General features: G+C 34.3%; 1 protein-coding gene and 1 non-coding gene across 2 annotated transcripts in view; one reads left to right on the top strand and one right to left on the bottom strand.

Annotated features, from left to right (window-relative positions):
- Nucleotides 1-14,155, top strand: part of LOC126972956 (four and a half LIM domains protein 2-like) — a 149,071-nt gene that overhangs the window by 35,058 nt on the left and 99,858 nt on the right. The window lies entirely within an intron of this gene.
- Nucleotides 8,048-8,121, bottom strand: Trnaf-aaa (transfer RNA phenylalanine (anticodon AAA)). The gene has a single exon. It is a non-coding gene; the product is annotated as a tRNA-Phe (tRNA).

The following is a 14,155-nucleotide window of genomic DNA, read 5'->3' as shown; positions in this document are numbered from 1 at the left end:
GCAAAAATACATACAACTTCAAATTTTCACCTGTCTACGAACAACACCTATTTTTGTATCGCGATTTTAATGTTATTTTATTCCATACACAGAAACGCAATAGGGTTGCAAGATGGCAATTGCATACAATAATTATTGTTTTACGATTAATTTTACGTACCTACGATATATTTGGTATGTCTGGGAATCAGCCATCATTTTTTTTAATATCATCATTTTATTTAATATAAATATATAAAAACAAATAGACCTAGAGTTCCACATTTTGTAACAGAAATTTTAAATTGTGTAGTGCTCAAAAAAAAAAACTAAAATACTTATATTAGACCGATTTACATAAACCGAAAAATGTGCATATCAAGTTTACATAATTTACCGATACAATCGATTAACTTGTGAAGGGTATTATTACACGAAAGGATATATCATCTATTTTTCGTATCCCAAAAATTTTAATTTTTTTTTTATTACTTTATTTGACAATACAACGTTTGCTGGGTCAGCTGGTATATGTATATAATTTCACCAAAGTCAATCAAGCTGTACTGAGTTAAAAAGCTATATTATGCTTGCACACTCACACTCAGAAAAGAAATGGTTAGTAGAATATGTGTCAGTGCGTCGTATACATACATTTATACATGTGTGTACTTCCTACGTAACGTAAGTATATATAAACGGTCGTGACTCACACATGTTTATATTCAATATACAGATGTTTACATCTACAGGTATTTGAAACCGGGCTCCTAGCTATGTAATTATGGTCACTAATGACTAGACTCTGGATAATAATTTACAAGCCGTACTGTAGGCAACGCGCCTTTTAACTCACCGATTACTCATGCTTACATGGTCCATGGAGTATTTGATATTAGTATAAACAATATGTTATCTTATATCTTTAAACGAGCAATTCTTGTATATATATAATCTGAATCTCGGAAACGGCTCCCACGATTTTCATAAAATTAAGTATGCAGGGGATTTCGGGGGTGATAAATCGATCTAGCTAGGTTTCAATTTAAAAAAATGGTTTTATCCATGTTTGAATGAGAAACAGCTACAATAACATTAGAATACAAAGGTAAATTTCGCCACTATATACAAGACTATTATGGCTCAGATGGGACATTGGGTGATCCGGAAAGCAGAAGACCCCGGTTCGAATCCAGATGTCCTATTAGTTTTTTTTTGTTCAAGTTTTGTACATTCTTAAAAATCCGAGCAAGGCTCGGTCGTCCGGATATTGTTTTTAAAGTGACAACCCTCACTTCTAGGATTAATACACAAATAAAATTTGAAAAACATAATTTTATGAACGATGTCACAACCTGAGAGTTGAACAAAGCAAACAGAATTTTGTAGCGAGGCGGTACTCGAACGGTTGGCTCAGTTGGTTAGAGCACCGGCACGGAACGCCAGAGGTCGTGGGTTCGAGTTCATAAAATTTTGTTTTTAAATTTTATTTGTGTGTATTAGTATAAATATTATGAAAATTGACTTATTATTCCTTTATTTTTTTATGACTGTAGGGGCGAGACGAGCTGGACGTTCAGCTGGTATTAATTGATACGCCCTGCCCATTAAAATGCAGTACCGCTCAGGATTCTTGAAAAACCCAATAACTCTGAGTGGCACTATAAATGCACTCGTCACCTGGAGACATGAGATGTTAAGTCTCTTTTGCCCAGTAATTTCACTAGCTACAGCGCCATTCAAACCGAAATACAATAATGCTTACACATTACTGCTTCACGACAGAAATAGGCGCCGTTGTGGTACCAATAATCTAGCCGGCATCCTGTGCAAATGAGCATCCCACTGATACCGTTTGAGATAGTTTCTGTAACTGTAAAACAAATTTTAATGGTTTTCATTCTTTAAAAATTATCAATTTTATCACAATTATCTGTACATTAAGCGTATATTGTTTTATGGTCGCATAATTCATTAATAATATCATTAAAGTCAGTCTCTACCTTACTATATCGATGTTCAGTTATTCATGCGTGTCGTGCGAAGGTGGAATTCGGCGGCAGGAATTAGGTAAAACAGCTCTTCGGAACACTCCCCGAGATAAATGCGGTAGAAGACACACAATGAAGCGACGTCTCTACGCAACGCCAAAAGTGATCCAGCCGATCACAGAGTACTGGGTCGCCGACAATTCGAGCTGCTCTGCGTTGCACGCGGTCAAATGGATCGAGCTGATACTGGGGTGCGCCAGACCAGAGATGACAGCAATACTCCATGTGTGGCCGGACCTGCGCTTTGTACAGCGCTAGAATGTGGGCCGGCTTGAAGTATTGCCGTGCTCTATTAATGACGCCCAGTTTCTTTGAAGCCAATTTGGCTTTGCCCTCCAGATGGCCACGGAATTGGCAATCTCCTCCAACTCCTGTCAACCCTTGTGGTAGCCAGAGATGACGGATCTCATCCCCATCATACCCCTTTTAAAGAAGCCTTTACTGTTATTAAAAAGTTCAGTATTGTTGAATTGCTTATTATAGATTTCATTTTTCATGAATTTTCATAATAATTAGTGTGACTCAGCGGGACTTGGAATAGAGACGTGTGTCTAGTGCGAACTGACGGCACTGGTAATTGTATGAATAGTTCAGTTGGCTCTGTACTGTCGATCCTACCACGAACTATGTTATGAAGGAAAGCGAGATCCAGAATCTTGCAAATAAAAAAAAAACTTCCCTTGATGACAAATGTACTATTATCTATCTATTTGCATGACCGGTGTGGTCATCTCAATCTTTCTTTCAAACTAAATTTACACGACCGATAGTAAGAATGCTAAATTTAACAACGCGACAGTCACGGTCAGATTTACGATTCTAAAAAAGAATGATGACAGTGTCATTTAAATATTGCTTCACATTATTTAAATCTGATGTGATTAAGTGGACGTGACGCGTGAAGCGTCGTGTAATCTGTATGAAGACGCCTTTACTAATGTTTTCCGGTGTGCGATGACAACGTAATTAATAAATTTAGTTTTAATAGGTTTATTGACTTATTATCTTTTATCGATTTAAATTATACGTCTGAGTTACGACTAAATTAAGGCCGGCAAAGCTCCTGTGATTCCTCTTTATTTTCGCTTTGCTTAATCCTTAGTTATTTAGCAATTTGCTCCCTTTTGTTACAAAATTAGTTTATCACCCGGATAAATGTACCAAATTATGAAATATCTTAGTTGTAACGATTTCAATTCGGTGTAGCAATTTCAAAAAAAAGTGAGTGCAAGGTATGCATTTATAGGAACATAGGTTTAAGTATTTCGATATTTTTGTCATGTTCAAAAATTAAAAGAATCTCCAAAAAATAATAAAAAAAATTGTGAATTTCGATAACAGAGAAAGTAAGACTTTATTTAAATCTAAAACACGGAAAGACCCACCAAAACATATAAAATTTAATCAATGCCGTTTAGGAGGAGACATTCGCAAACACGGTTATTACGTAAATAATTTATTTTTATAAATATTCTTATAAACACTTATATTTCTTCTAATTAATAAGAAACTGTTACTGATCCTAGGACACAGACTACAGACTGTTACCAAATAATTTAAAAAATGTCAATTGACCAAAATTCAATAATAAAAACCCCAGATTCTTTTTTTGACAAATTGGTCACATCACTATATATGTATATGTTTCTATTTTTATAACTAACTAGGTGACCCGGCAGACTTCATACTGTCTCAATGCCTCAATAAAAGACCTAAATTTTTGTATAAAATAAACAAACAAAAGGAATCTTTTTTAAGTGATTACCCGTGTTTTAAGGAATTTTATTTTTTACCTCCTCAGAAAGTTATAAAAAATCTAATTAGTTATTCATTTTAAACTATTATTTTTATTTGATTTCTGAACGACGCACGGGGGACACATTAAAGGAAATCAAAATTGTTGTTTTTATTTAATTCTCTCTTCTCTGGACTTCCACAATTAGCCAAATCGGTCCAGCGGTTCTCGAGTTTTAGCGAGACTAACGAACAGCAATTCATTTTTATATATATAAATTATAGACTCAACAGAATACGAATAATTTATTTTATGCTAAGTGTAGATACTCGATTCCACCTAAATCATAATGTTATGTTGCTCAAGTAAGATCCAATTAAATACCTTACACGCATATTAAACACAAGGTCGAGATTCCTTCATCTAGATGCTTTAAATTTGAATTACCATAACGGCTTTTCGAATCTAATTGGCATTTGCAATTGGGTATGGAATCAAGAATTTAACATAATTAAACTTCATTGTGCATAATCGATTAAGAATGCCTTTTATAGAGATTAATACTTAGATGTTTACCAGTGGGAGGCTCCTTTGCACAGGACGCCAGATTATGGCTACCACAATGGCGCTTATTTCTGCAGTGAACCAGTAATTCGTAAAAATTACTGTGTTTCGGTTTGAAGGGCGCCGTAGCTAAAGAAATTACTGGGCAAATGAGACTTAACATCTTATGTCTCTAAGTGACGAGCACAATTGTAGTGCCACTCAGAATTTTTGGGCTTCTCAAGAATCCTGAGCGGCACTGCATTGTAATGGGCAGGGCGTATCAATTACCATCATCTGAACGTCCTGCTCGTCTCGTCCCTTATTTTTATAAAAAAATGCATGGAAAATTGATTGTACTACTCATTTCGCAACTGATGATATATATTGATTAATGTAAGTACCATAATTTAATTTACACAAGACTTAAATAATCCACATTATATTAAATCATCTATTTAATTAGTTAAATTAAATAATAACAAATTCTTTCACTGCTGTTGCAAATTAAAATGCCGAAATCACTTTCTTCCATGTGCAACCAAACTCCTTCGACAGTGTTTGCAAGACGAAATGACAGGTGTAAGGTATCTTCGCAAAGACTAGAACATTCTCCAAGAGGAATTCTATGGTCTCTTACCTGCAATTTGATGGTTATTAAAAAAAAAACAAGTCGCACGTTTGTTTAGATATAGGTAAATTGTTTCTATTCGTTTTTAAATAAGTGACTTAAAATCGTTAATTTACTATCGTTAATTTACGACTATTAGGAGATTATTTTTCTATTTTCAAACATGACTAGTTCTAGAAGCTAAAAAATAATACAAGCACATTAACCTCTTTGCTTAAATGTCTCACTTTCATTACGACCATAGATTAGTTTAGAATTGTTACATTGAAGTCCCTTCAGTAAATTGTTTAAATTAAAACTTCCTTCAACGAGTTCACTTATCTTATTGTACTCAGAGTGTAGTGACACAAATCTCCGTAATATTATAACTGCAACATTTCCTGTACACTTTTGTTATGAATTGTATTATTGTGAAGAGCCTATTAGCAATAAGTTTCGTAGAGCTTCATTGCCAATGCATTAAAACCACACCTTAATAATCTTAAATCTACATCTGTGGTCCTACCGTTCACATAGCAACACAGATGATAGCGATTTTAGCGTATTTGAAAGAAAGACGATGAATCAATCAATTTTTGATCGAAAAGTAGGAAAAACGAGCGTACGGATCTGATGATGAGTGATGCGTATTGTAAAACCAGGGGATTGCTGTACATTGTCCAGAAATTATGATACAAAAAACTTCAGTTCATAGTTTGGTAGGCCGTAGGAGAAATTTCCTTTAAAACCCCACCATAGTGGAGTGCCACACTGCACACATCTACATCCTAAAGATTAGCCATATTTTTTTGTTCGGTAATGCTGCGAAAACTATTGATCCGAAGGGAATAATACCTACAACATAAGATGCAGTGTGTTTCGAAGGTTTTGTTTTCTTAGAAGTGCCTTTAAATATTCACTTATTTTCATAAAAAAAAATTCACATACAAATAATTCAGTCATGCAACTGACATGAGCGGGCGCAGGGTTCTAAATTTATGTGGCAAAACAACGTTGTTAGGTCAGCTAGCATTTTTTATTTTGTCTTTTAGGGAAATACAACATAATTTTAAAATTATATAATTTGGTTTTCCGCACCATTTTCCTTCATGGACGTTCCATAGTAACACTGTGATAAAATACCAAAGAAACTAGTCATATATTAAATGCCTCCAACGGAGACTTACGACGGCATGCTGTGCCTGTCGCGACATGAGAACTGCCCCTGGGAGCAAGCCCTGAAGTCTGCGGATGTGTCATGGACGGGACTGCAGTATACCTGTCTCAAGATTCTGCACCTCTATTGCAAAGTGTTTGACAGGGAAGATGTCCTGGAGATGGTCATAAGGTGAGTTTTATACGTTTTCTTCGTCTTGACGACAACCGTTATAGTGTTTTATTTTTTAATAGCGCATCCATTTCCTTATGTTTCGGTTTCGTTTTGTTTCATGGCATACTATGTATGTATATAAGCTGGAAGATAAAATTTAAATTTTTATAATATATTTACTAAATGTAGCGTCTAACTTTCAAAAATTTGATGATTTGATGGGTTTGATTTTGTAATTACCACTTTCTTTTTTTGCGTTTCTCCATATAAAAACTACCAAATTCAACTATTCACATGTTTTTACTGTTTTACCGTTAATCCGTGGTTTAGTAAACCACAGATTAACAGAAATAGAATTGAATGAATAGTTTAAAATGTAACTAATGAGAATCTTTGTATCTTTCTTTCTCAGGAGATAAAAACCAAACTTAATTTTAGCTACCTATAGTTGGTAGATTAACTACAGTTGTTAACTATGATGGCAAATTAACGTTTGCTGGGTCAGCTAGTCAGAAATAAAAATAAGTACTTAACTCTATTACTTCTTACTTATCCTTATTTCCTGGTATTTTGACAATTTTTATATAAGAGGCAACGTTTTCTTTCCCAGATTCCAGTAATGACACTGATCAAAGTTAACCATACCAATAAAACGATCAGCAACATTTATGGCAGCAATCTGGTGATGGGCTGATGGCGTCTCACGGCCTCTAAATCAAACAGCACGCGCTCATTAGCAGTCATTAACAATGTTACGAGCAAGCGATTCTTTTTAATGTCCACAAAATGATTAGTGCTGCCATTATTGAATCGATAAAGATGAAGGAAAGAATCGTGTTACTTATTTATTATATTATTATGTAACGTATCAGTTACGGTAAGGTAGAGTTAAAACACTTGTTTGAATTTGGATTCGTAATGTTATAGGGAAAATATATTGATTTATTTATAAATGAAAATGGAGCTTACTATTATATTATAAAGGATAAGTACTACGGATTCAACGACTAAATCTTTTTAAAGTACATGATGGTGGTGCGCAGTTTAAAAAATATACCTACCAATTATCCTAATCATCGACCAAAAATCTTATGGTGCTAACCAATGATATTATAGTATTAAAAGAGGTGCTAACTCGATTATAGGGTCGGTAATACGCAGGAATGTATTTTCGGTTGAACTTGCGATTATATTAGTTATGGAACAGCGCTTTGTCTCGATGCGGAAAAAAGCCACTGAGAGTTGCGGCACTTTTCTTCCTACAAGATTTCATCGCACAATGCCTTCGATGATTTTATCATGCTTTTTAAATCTAGAAGAGAGGAGATACACATGTATAAGGCCAACCTACGATTTTATTTATGTGGCAATAAAAACCTGTATAATTTTTACAGAAAAATAGAGTTGAACTGTTGTGTTCTGGTTAGAAACTTCTGGTTGCCGGTGTGATGAGGTAAAGTCCGTCTTAGTTTCGGGGTGACGGAGTAATCAGGGTGCTGTCGTGATGCGAAAAATCAAGTGCAAAAGATCTTTTTGTAGTGCGTTATACTTGTACCGAAATTATTGCTTAAAATGTCTCGGTGGCAATCACTCTTCATGCAAATTTCTCTTCTGTTCAGGTTTTCCGCAAACCATTTTTTCTTCAATAGCCTGTTTAAATGTTTGTCTTAATTTTTCAATCCGTATTTTCAGTATTGTTTTGAGGTTGTTCCAAGTACAATTTACCAAAAAGTTTTGTGATACGCCGTTATTAGTCAATACATTATTACACAAATAAAATTTGAAAATCAAATATTTTATGAACGATACGGGACTCGAACCCACGGTCTCTGGCGTTTTGTACCAGTGCTCTAACCAACTAAGCTAACCGTTCGAGTGACGTATCGTCATAAAATCTTGTATGCTTTGTTCAACTCTCAGGTTGTGGCTTCATGTTTCAAGTTTCAAATTTTATGTGTGAATTAATCCTAGAAGTGAGGGTTATCACTTTAAATACATAACAAATTGTTTACACTCTTCTGTAACTTCAAGCAGGCTGAATGTTTTTCTCGTCTATGTTTTAAATATTTAAGAGCTCAATTTAGTATTATCATTATCTACAGAGACCTTCTAGACAACCGGCCTTTAATTACCCCACATCAATGTGTGTATAAAATCATGAATAATTACCTAAAATCTAGTAAACCATATGTAATTCTTCGAGAATACGGGTGCACTAATAAAAGAGTGGCGTTAAACACGAAAATAATAGAATTAATCACTCGCGCACATTGCTGAGGCTCGGACATTACTCATTTCCCACTATAGATGACCGCACGAAAACAATTGCCAGACATCAAAATTATTTTTTGATAGTATAGTTTGTACTTGCTCAACTTTATCAGCTTTTATAATACTACGTTCAACTCTGGCTTCGGTGGGGATTTATTTGAAAGGCAAAAATTACTGATTATAGATAGGTATATGCAAATCTTCATTTATAGTAAAATTAATCCAACAGTGGCTTCCGATAAGCCAACTATCTGATACCATTATTCATCAATATTGGTATTTTTGTTCAACTCTTCAGTTGTGGCTTTATCTATAGGATTAGTTGTTACAGTAGTAGTCTTAGCAGTATCTTAGTATATACTAGCGTATACGCTAGTTGTAGTTAGTCGTCTATAGACCATCTGACAGCGATGCGTGACCAATTTTTATTTGTCAATTTGTGCGTTAGCTGGTGGTTTAATATTCAAAATACTGATAATGCCAAAATGGCTGATTGTTTACGAACTGTCAATCATGATTGTTTACAGTACCGCTTACCTTTTCTATCTTCTTCTTCTTCGGATTACTGTTGACAGAGCAATCGTGGTCACGTCGAACGACGAACGATTCTACGCCAGTTATTCCTGGCAGTTGCTTCTCTAGCACATGTATTGAGGGGAGTATTGGTTAGGGCTTAGATCTGGTCTGTCCAGCGCATAGGAGAGCGTCCTCTTGACCTACTACTTTCTATTTTAGTGTATCTCTGATTTTTATAGTGATGAATTTGTTGTAATAAAGTATTTATTACCTACGTATTATCAACAAACTGTGTGACAAGACGAGAGTAGAATGTATAAAAATAACCTAAACGTGGAAAATAATGAAACAAAAGGAATATTATGGAATTATGTTTATTAGAATCACAGTCAGGAAAGGAAAACAAAGATATAGACGATGAACAAAAGCTGTTACTATGAAGTAGGATGCTATACGACGGTATTGGATATGATAATATTATTGAAATGTCGACCAACCGCTTGCTCCCGCCGTGATTTAATATTGTTTGCTTTACATGTAATGCGAAGTAAATGGAGTCATGGGCTTGGCCATTCGTTCCATTAGAGAACAGTGCCAAAGGTTAAAGAGTTATAGCTTATGGAATTGACAGGGTTAACCTTTAAACTTCAAGGTTACCGAAGGGAGGGTCTCTATCGAGTTTGTTGTGAGCAAGCGTGCTATTTATTTTACTATCACAGTATGATTGTATTAATAAGTGTTCTATGTTATGCCGATTATGGTCCCTTGGTAAATCGTAACAAAATTATTAAATTTCTACAGTTAATACAGTTTTTTAAACTAACAAAGAGTTTTTATGCGGATTTATAAAAAAAGTACTTATACACATTTTCTTGAAATGAATAATTGTAGGGTTTAGAATTTCTTATGATTTCAATTTTTATGATAATATTTTCATTCACAATCTTGCTTTAAGTTGCATAAACGTATACGCTATTGCGAGAAATGCCTTCTTTCACAAACTTCTGTTATTTTTGTTGCAAGTTGGAATATTTTCAAAAAAAAAAAAATCAACAAGTGTGTTTAAAAATGTATGAAACGTGATAGTCTCGGTTCCTTTTTCGGGTTAATATTGCTATTTGCATAAAAATAAGACATGATACTCATAATATTTACAAAATAACGTGAAACGTTCGGAATTATTTAAAGAATTGTTTTTATTTATTCGTTTTCTATCATCCCATATTTATGACATTTAAAAATTATAACTAATTCATAGATCGCCAATAAAATCCGTTTGGGGGAGGCTTTTGTCCATCAGTAGACGTCTTCTGGCCAATATGATGAATGTAATCCATATGATACATATTGCAAATTTTAACTTCTGCGAATTTTTTAATTAGATATTTACGACGAAACCTTCCTTAAACCGTCGACGTTATACCGGGCATCATCACTTAAGAACATATGAGTCTCTTGACAGTCTGAAGACAGCAAATGTCAATCAGGAAGTGACGGTGCATATTATAATAATATAATCCGCCTGGTATTCTCTTCCCACGATGGCCTAAGACTAATTAACAATATAATATTGTCATACTGACAGCTCGCCATTTCATCAGCTTTAGTCGTGCCGTTATAGGTGTGCTATAGCAAGTCTATAGCGTTCTTTCACTCGAACATAGTTTGAGAACAGACATCGAAACTAATGACGTATTCTTATACAATCACGTGATCCAGCTGTCGCTGAGGAAGAGAATACCAGGTGGAGCATATTATCTAATATATAAAATTCTCGTGTCATGGTGTTAAACTTTGAACTCCTCCGAAACGGCTTGACCGATTCTCATGAAATATTGAGTGCATATTGGGTAGGTCTGAGAATCGGACAACATCTATTTTTCATCCCCCTAAATGTTAAGGGTGGTCCACACGATTTTTTTTTTTTAATTTTTTTGACATTTTTTTTTAATTGTTTGAATTTGAGTCAGCATTAAAAAATACATACAACTTCAAATTTTCACCCATCTACTACGACCTACAGTTACTTTTGTATCACGATTTTAATATCGGCAATACAACGTTTGCTGGGTCAGCTAGTATTATATAATATTATAGCATGTGAAGGTGTAAGTAAAACGAAATGTTCTCGTCAGTGTTTGGTACCAAAGAGGATGTAAATACTTCGTAATTCTTATTAGTGGACTGCCTAAGTAAAAATTGAATGTTAGTTTAGTATGAAACGTACAGCCATTTGATGTAAGTTTGAAATAGCAGTAAGTACAGTATGGCGATTGGCGACGAAATGTAATCCAATCTAAGCTTAGTGGATTTTTGCTATCTCCGATTTTAACAACATTATAGCGGTCATCTATCAATGACTGCACGTTTCATACAGTCGAGTGAATCGCTTTTTTTCTTAGAGAGTTTTGCTAGGCTGTTTGGTACGAGCATTCGACCGTGGTGGCCCAGAACGTACATCTGCCATAATGTGCAGATAATTATTTTCATATTTATAAAATGTCTCATCCAGTAATCTATGCAGCAGTTGGAGTGTTTGTGAGCACCTGCGATATTATTGCTATCGGAAGCTAATGCGTTCGCTTTTAAATAAATTTTCATTCATAACATTCAATTATATTCCCACCTGCTACTTCAATCGTAATGCGTTACCTTCACTGATGTAAAATGTCTGAAATCGTCACTATAAATAGATTCATGGTTTCAAACATAAGCCACACGGAAGTCGTTAGATATCTCTTTTCCAGTTCATGAGGTGGTTTGAAAAACTAGTTTCTCATTCGACTGACTGAAATTCGTATTCTCATATTATAGTAGGTTATTAGTGGGCCCTTTTTGTGAGAGACAATTGATAATTAAAAATTATGTTTAGTTTTTAACCGACTTCAAAAAGGAGGAGGTTATCAATTCGATCGGTATTTTTTTTTTATGTATGTAGACCGATTACTCTGAGATTTATAATCCGATTTACGTAATTCTTCTTTTGTTTGATGTGAAATAGATGCCATTTGGTCCCATTAAACATTTTTACATAGTTTCTCCCAGTAGTTTTCATTTTATGAACATTTATATGAAAATTTTCGTCTACCTGGATGACATAATTGTTTTCTGTGTAAGGCTTTTTTTGGAGTTTTCATTCAGGTTGATTATATATTATTATTAACTGGCACTAAAACGTTAAAAATAAAAAAATAAACTACGTTTAAAAAAACCGACTTCAAAAACTGAAAAGCATCAAATAACTAAAAATTTTATTTAATACACCTCTCATGCAAACCTTTACCTTTAATATTAATAAAATACTATTATTTGTATGTGCTACATATTGATAGCTATGAAGTCGGTGCCAATCCAAATGTAATAAAGGTACCTACACTCGCCACGCGTGACTTTGAGCGGGATAAGTTCGTCTAGAACAGAAAAAGAACCCCCGCGGACAGACACGCGTGGCCAGACAACCTAAATAATTACAGTAAGTAAGCTGTTTATAATATTAAGTTTTATTTTGTTTAGGGCTTGGCACTGACTTATAACCTATCAATAGGTAGCACATATAAATAATAGTACATATTTTATTAATATTAAAGGTGAAGGTTTGCTTAAGAGTGTATTAAATAAATTTTTTAGTTATTTGATACTTTTCAGTTTTTGAAGTCGGTTTTTTTAAACGTAGTTTATTGTTTTCTGTAATGTACTTCACCAAAAGTATACCAGAAGTAAGAGAAATTTTTCCCCAGAGATTAAACCTAGATAGCTTTTTCTCTCCTAAAAACCTCCTTGTCAAAAGTTTGATCCAAATCCTTTGAGCCTTTATTATTTTTATTATTACTAAAGATTTTTTTTCGGGAAAATTAAGAGACCGTGCTTTTGGACCGTACCGTATTTGTTGTCTTGTCAACTTGGAAACGTTTTCTAAATCTCTAGTGATATTTTATTCATATAGGTATATATATACCTGTATAGCCGTGATCCTACCTACTAAGGTAGAGGTCCCGGGTTCGAATCCCGGTTGGTGCGAGCATTTATATGATGAATATGGATGTTTGTTTCCGAGTCATGGATGTTTATATGTATGCTTAAGTAAGTATATAGTATTAAATATATCGTTGTCTTGGACCCATAACACAGGCTATATACGAGTTTGCCTAATTTGGGGCAAGATAATTTGTTTAAAAAAAAACACTGTGTCAATATCCATATATGTATTGTAAGTATAGATGATATATATTCAGTATCATCATTGCTTCCATTTTGTCGTTTCTTAAGATTTCCTTTACAGAAGATATCATCTTCTCTACGTAAAAACACGGGGTTGTTGATGTTGATGTTCAAACTGTCTTCTTTCTATCAGTATTCATAAATCCAAGACCCTAATTTCCAGTAAACCATAGAACAATACAGAACGAAGAAGATATTTTTTTTTATGAGAATAAGGGATGAGACGAGCGGGACGTTCAGCTGATGGTAATTGATACGACGCTCGTGCCGCTCAGGATTCTTGAAAAACCCAAAATTTCTGAGCGGCACTACAATTGCGCTCGTCACCTAGAGACATACGATGTTAAGCCTCATTTGCCTAGTAATTTCACTAGCTACGGCGCCCTTCAGACCGAAACACATTACTGCTTCACGGCAGAAATAGTCGCTGTTGTGGTACCCATAATCTAGCCGGCTTCCTGTGCAAAGGAGCCTCCCACTGGTAAATTATTATTATTTATTAGCTGTATGTGTTATTTTATGTATACAGCTAATCCGCGTCTAGTTTCTGTTACATAAGATGATAGTCTAATAACAGAAGCCACGGGTTTCAGACAATGTTTATTGCAGACATAATGGCGACCTTAGCTGTCAATTTATTTTATCTATTGCCAAAACATAATATTGCGACAGCGAAAATATAAAATATAATAGAATTGAGTTAATTACAAGAATATGTTGTTGGATCGCAGTTACGTTAAACGATGCTGTTAATATACTGGCTTTTTAACCTTTTCTCGTTTTGTCACGAAAGTTATTTTTAGTACTGTTGTTATAAATTATTGCTTCACATAACTTTCAATGTTAAACTCAAGTCAATGATTATCAAATCATTATCGTCAAGTCAAAACATCCAAAATTTA

The sequence above is a fragment of the Leptidea sinapis genome, chromosome 28 (assembly GCF_905404315.1).
Source record: "Leptidea sinapis chromosome 28, ilLepSina1.1, whole genome shotgun sequence".
NCBI classification, from domain to species: Eukaryota; Metazoa; Arthropoda; class Insecta; order Lepidoptera; family Pieridae; genus Leptidea; species Leptidea sinapis.
This window is presented reverse-complemented; position numbering and strand designations above follow the sequence as displayed.